At 55.3% G+C, this 6000-nt stretch overlaps 1 protein-coding gene across 4 annotated transcripts in view; it reads right to left on the reverse strand.

The window, feature by feature from the left end:
* Positions 1-573, reverse strand: part of CNOT6 (CCR4-NOT transcription complex subunit 6) — a 64336-nt gene extending 63763 nt beyond the window's left edge. For 2 of the 4 annotated variants that reach the window (XM_044777512.2, XM_044777507.2), the window contains exon 1: positions 386-573. The gene's annotated coding sequence lies outside the window, so the exon portion shown is untranslated. The remainder of the gene's footprint in view (positions 1-385) is intronic. The other 2 variants (XM_044777509.2, XM_044777510.2) reach the window with 2 other exon arrangements.
* Positions 574-6000: the final 5427 nt, after the last annotated feature.

Consider the following 6000-nt stretch of genomic DNA (forward strand, 5'->3'; position numbering starts at 1 on the left):
AGATGGGATTCGGGTTATCGGACAAAACTGCTTCAAGTAACTAGGGGCGTCTCCGAGGCCTCAGCGGCGCCACGAATCTCTCCACCGGCGCTCCCACCTCGCCCCGAGCCTGCGCTGCCCCGAACGCTCGCAGTCGGCTTCCCGCTCGGCGGCCACCGCCAAGTTCCACACTCCGCGGCGGCACCCCACGGCCGCCGCTCCCGAGCCGCGGGCCGCCCCTGCGCGCCGCCGCCCCGCCGTCAATCACGCCCGGGACGCGGCGCGGGGGCGCGAGGGGCCCAACAGCTGCCAGCCCGGCCCGGCCGGCCGCGCGCCCGCGCCCACCCAGCCCCACGGCCGGGCCCGCGCGCTCGGGCCCGGGCACGACGGCGCGGGGCCCGCTCACCTCTGCGGGCGCGCCGCCGCCGCCGCCGCCGCCTCCCTGTGAGAGCAGCGCGGTGCGCCCTGTGGAACCACCATGCCAGTCCCGCCGCACTCAGCCGCCGCTCTTTGTTCCCCCTCCGGGCGCCACCGCGTCAGCCGCCGGCTCAGCCGCCCCGACGGCGGCCCCTACGCCCGCCCGCCCGCGGGCCCGGCCCCGCCCGCCTCGCTGCGCCCGCCGCCGCCTTCGCCCCCGCGCCGCCGCCTTCGCCCCCGCCGCCGCCGCCGCCGCCGCCGCCTCCGGGCCCCCCTCGCTTTCATTGAAAGCAAACAAGCATCATGGCGGCGGCGCCGTCCCCAGCCAGCGAGCGCCCCGGCCGCCGCCGCCGCTCCAACATCCCGGCCGCCCATTGGCCGCTGCCGCCGGGCGCGACCACTAGGCGTGCGGGGCCGCCCGCCCCCCCCTGCTCCGCCCTTGGCCCGCCTCTCGCTCCGCCCTCGGCCCGCCCCCGCCCGCGGTCCGACCCCCGCTCCGCCCTCGCCCCGCCCCCAGCCCCCATCGCGGCCCGCTCCTCCCGCTCGGCTCCTCCCGCTCCGCCCCCGCTCCCGCCCTGTCCCCGCCCGCGCGCTGCGTGGGGCCTGCGCGCCTGCCGCTCCTGGCTCCTCCCCCGAGCCCTCCTCCCTTCGTTGGCTCGTTCTCGTTTGTCTCGGGAAGTTCACTCTGGTCCCCTCTTTTCCCTCTTTTTTCTTGATCTTCTTCCCCTTCGTTTTGTCTGTCAGTCACGTGGAAACACGGAGGAGCGCTCAGACTTTGGACCTCAGCCAGTATCTTGATCCTCCTGAAGACGAGATGTTCCGTCGTGAACAGTCGCGTGATTCTTCCTTCCTCAGACATGCCGAACAAATTAATTAATGGTCCACTTCGGTCCATTAATGGTCATTCAGTCCGGTAAATTAAGGGAGAGTTCTAGCCAGAGTAAACTGTCCGCTGGCGCGTGCAAAAATCAAGATGTTCTAGTCCGTGGAGCTGGGGGGTGAGCAGAGAAACCACCGAGCTGGTGATGATGCTTGCATCGGGGAACATTAGTTGACGGGTGGTCCAGGCCCTGCGCTGGGGCGAGGGCAGAGAGGAATTAGGCCCCACCCTCCCTCAGTAAGCTCGCAGACTAGGGCGAGAGAAACACCCAACCCGGTTGTTAAAAATCCACTAGCGATGGACCAGCTCGTCGCGAGGTAAAAGGAAGAGCCGCCCATTCACCTACATGGCAAACTAGAATCAAATTAGGATGGGCTTCTGGCAACTTCTGGAAAATGAACCCCGAAAAATGAGTGTGATATGAGTTACAGGAACTAACAATAGCAACAAGTGAGACATCCCCTCTCGAAAGGCTGCCTTGGGCTAGAGAATATGGAAAATGGGTGGCTGCTGCTGGGTCAAAGGAGAGCTGGAAGGGGAAGGAAAAGACTGAGGGACAAAGGCTGTTTGAGTTCTCCGCTTGCCTTTCCGCAGCGTGGCCTTGGGATGGTCACTGCCTGCCGTGTGCCAAGAAATCAACACTGACTGCCCAGTCCTCTAGTGCCAGAGGGCGGTGGACAAGGGCAGGCATCATGAAAGCCTAGCAGGAGTAAAGGGTTGGTAGGACAAGTGAGGACTGACTGGCTGCCTGTGGGCATCCCTCGGCAGCCTCCAACCCAAAGCTACTGAAGACTGGGGTTGTGCACCCCCCCCTTGCTATACATCCAGCTGGGCCCCTGCCCCCATGTGAGGAGGGGGTCCTTTTTGTAATTCATCTGCCCAGAGGGAGCTACTTTTTGTGATTGGCAGTGTGTATGGAGGAGGGGACGTCTAGCTGCATGACAAAAAACTTAGTGGCGGAAAACAACAAATTCATTATATCTCATGATTCTGGTTCCCAGTTAGACAGTTCTGCTGGTCTCACTTGGGGTCTCATGCCTCTACTGAGATAATGGCTGGGAGTTGGACGTCTAGCACCTTTGTGCCCCCAGTGAGGCCTCTCTCTGTGTAGTGTCTCATCCTCCTGCTTTTCTTTGTGGCCTCTCTAGCAGCTTATCCTGGATGTCTTACATGGCAACCCAGGGCTCCAAGAGGGAGGATTTGGAAGCTACCATGCCTCCTGAAGAATGTCACTTGCTCTGTAGTCTGTCTATTGGTCAAAGCAGTCACAGCCCAGTCCAGATTTAAGAGGAGAAGACATAACCCAGGAGCTGTATGCACATACTGGGGGGAGGACTTATTTGGAGCCATCTTAGTAGACTAGCTACACAGGGAGGGTACCAGTGGTGGCCCTGCACATCCTTTTCCTCCTGAGTATCTGGAGAGAACCCCACCAAATGCCTCTCGCCTTTCCAGATGCAGATGGAAGTACCCCTCATGTTAGGCACGACTTCCCATTGCAAGTTTTAAAACCCCAACTCAAATAAGCTTTATGCAGAAAGAGGTCATTTTTGTATGCAGGTGTTGGATAACTGAAAAGTTCAGGCATCATGTCTCCAAGAGTAGATCTCACCCCCCTACCCTCCACACTGCTCTCCTCCCCGCTGGCTTCTTCACACAGGGCTGTGTGACCAGGAAAGAAAGATGGCCACTAGCATCTGCAGGCTTAGATTCTACCAGCTTCTCTACTTGGATAGAGAGTACTTCTTTCCTAATCAATCCAGCAAGAAATCCAGGGCAGGCTGTCACTGGCCTGGCCTGAGTTCAGTCTCTACCTCTGCTGTAAGGCATGAATGAGGTCAGCCCCACATGAACCGGATATATTGAGATTGAGGAAGGGACAATTCCTCAGGGAGAGTTGGGGGTGGTCAGGAGGGGAGCAGATTCCACCTCACCCCTCCTCTGGAAAGCTGCCCTGGCAGAGCTGTTCTCTGTCTTCTCAGGGTTCCCGGCCCCCTTCCCTCCATCACGGCACTTAGCAGATAATGCCGTTACTCTCTCCCCTGCCAGGCTGTGAGCTGCTCAAGGCTGACGCATGTTGTTCCCTCCACAAGCAACAGGGCTTGCTTCGGAGTCTCTTTGCCCACAGGCTTTCCCGGTTCCTTCCCCTGTTTTGAGAACCTCGCCCCTCAGGCCCGGGGATGGGCACGTGACCCAAGCAGGACCAGTCTGGGATTGACAGGTGGATGTAGGAAGAGAGTTCTTGCTCTGTTGGGGTGCTAAGCTGGGACAGTATGAATTGGTGGCAGCCAGTGCATCTTCCCCACCACGTGGAGGGATGAGAGAGTGATGAAGAGAGACCGTCTTGGTGACGCAGAGCCTCTTTGCTTGGTACCAAAGTCCTGATGTTGGTAGTTTTTCCTTTTAGCCTGTGACCTATGCCAGGTACGTGAGCCAGTAAATTCATTTTTTGCTTAAGTTAAAGTTGTGCTTCTGTCACCAGCGTTCAAAAGAATTCTAATTTGATGCTTAGTACCTGTATTGGCTAATGGATAGGCGGAAGAGTAATGAAGGTACACAACCAAGTGATGGCCACGATTGTGGATGTTACTGTGCTGTCTGTTTCTCGGACGTGACTAGAGCGTTGGAATTCAAACTCAGAGTCGATATGGTATGTGGACTATAACTTTATGGGTCCAGCAGCTGGAGTTGCCAGGGTCCCCAGAGATGGGCCGGGTTGATCAGACTGACTACAATAACGAATATGCACAGGAGACTGCTGAATGAAGCAGGTTCCAAGGTTTATTTGCAAGACAAACCCAACTATTGTGTGAGCAGAATGCTTGTGGTGGAAGCTCCACTCCTCCTCTCCCAGTGGGAAAGCACCTGGAAAGCTAAGTCGTGCTAGAGGTTGCTTGGTGAGCCTGCAGTATGGATCCTACGCAGCCGCTCAGCGCTGATAGTCTGGCACCCCTTCTCAGGATGGAGACTTTCTGGCCAGAGACCAGTACTAATGACCGAGGTCCCTTACCCCTCCCCAGTACCAAGGACATAGACACACCTTAGTCACCTGTCTCCCCTTCTCTGGGCTTGAGGCCTTCAGGCCACAGTTTTCTTTAGATAAGGCCCAGTATAATAGGTGAAGTTTCAGATCCTGGTCATATCTCCTCCCCAGAGTGTCCTTTGTCTCTGGGTCCTCTGTATTAGACTGCAATTGATTGAAAAACCAACTCAAACAGTTTTAAGAAAAGAAAGGAATTAGTTGGCCAAAATAGCTTTAAAAGGCCAGGAAGAGTGTATCAGCTTCAAGTGGGGCTTGATCTGGGGGCTAATGCCACTCAGCTCTGCTCACCTCCGTGTTGACTTTTTATGATCAGGGGCCATATGGAAACAGAGTGGATACCGGGTCCTATAGGATTCAGGCCCGGAGGAAAGAGAACTTCCCTCAACAGCCAAACAAATATCCTGGGCCTTACTCTCATTTCCATCCCTGAACCAAACACCATGTTCAGGGCAATGTCCTACCCTGGCCAGGAAGAAGTCACATGCCCTCTCCTGGAGCTGGATTGTTGTCAGCCTCACACAAAGCACATATGGAAAGAGTTGGGGGGGTCCCAGAGAAAAATTAGGGATGCTGTTGCTGGAACAAACAGGAATAGATGCAGAAAGGCAGAGAGAAGTAAAGGCCCAAAGTCCGCTCTCTATCAAGGCTCTACCTGCATATGCACAGACCCCCTGCCGGCTGCTTCTCCAGCCCCGCTGTGGTCCTGGTTTCACTCCTGGTGCAGTCGGGAGAAGGGGCCTCGATGCCTTAGAATGTGGGAGATAGAAGGGACTCTCCCACTTTAGAGCTCAGACACTCTCCATGAAGACTCACCTTAGAGAAGTAACGGGAAAGAGGAAAGGCAGCAAATCCATTTCTGTTTTAAGTATATGTTATTTTTTTCTAAGATTAACCCATATTTTCATCATAAAAATAATTTGTGGTCATGGTTTTAAAAAATTAAAACCAAACAGCAAAAGGGCCTGAAGAAGAAAGCAGTGTCTCATTGCTGTCCCCCCAGCCACACTCCCAGAGATTTGAACTGGTTATGACGCTTTGGCCTTAAGTAACAAAACAACAAAGAAACAAACCAAAACTCCCTCGGATTTGCTTACTCCATAAGGATGCTTCCTGACTCCTAGGGCTGAAAGTCCAAATGTGGGGTGGCCGTTAGGGCTGTTTGATGTAAGGTCTACGGGAGCTGACACTACCCTGGGCAAAAGACATTCTATTACCTTGCTGCTTATTATGGGATGTGGGGTGTTGCAGTGATGGCAGGAGACTGAACTAGGAGGGGAGTCTGAATGACATTTCTTAAGGAGATTGGCCTAAAGAAAGTTTAGGGAAGAGGCCGGCCCCGTGGCCAAGTAGTGAAGTTCGCATGCTGCTCTTTGGCGGCCTAGGGTTTTGCTGGTTCGGATCCTGGGCACAGACATGGCACCACTCGTCAGGCCACGCTGAGGCAGTGTCCCACATAGCACAACCAGAAGGACCTACAACTACAATATACAACTATGTACTGGGGGTCTTTGGAGAGAAGAAGAAGAAAATAAATAAATAAAAAAGAAGATTGGCAACAGCTGTTAGTTCAGGTACCAGTCAAAAAAAAAAAAAGGAAGTTTAGGGAAAGTTGACTCTTGTTTGAGGCAGGTAACGTGAGGCCTGTTAAGTTTCCCAAAACTGACATTGTCAGCTGACCTTT

Source organism: Equus asinus, chromosome 9, assembly GCF_041296235.1.
Source record: "Equus asinus isolate D_3611 breed Donkey chromosome 9, EquAss-T2T_v2, whole genome shotgun sequence".
Lineage (NCBI taxonomy): Eukaryota > Metazoa > Chordata > Mammalia > Perissodactyla > Equidae > Equus > Equus asinus.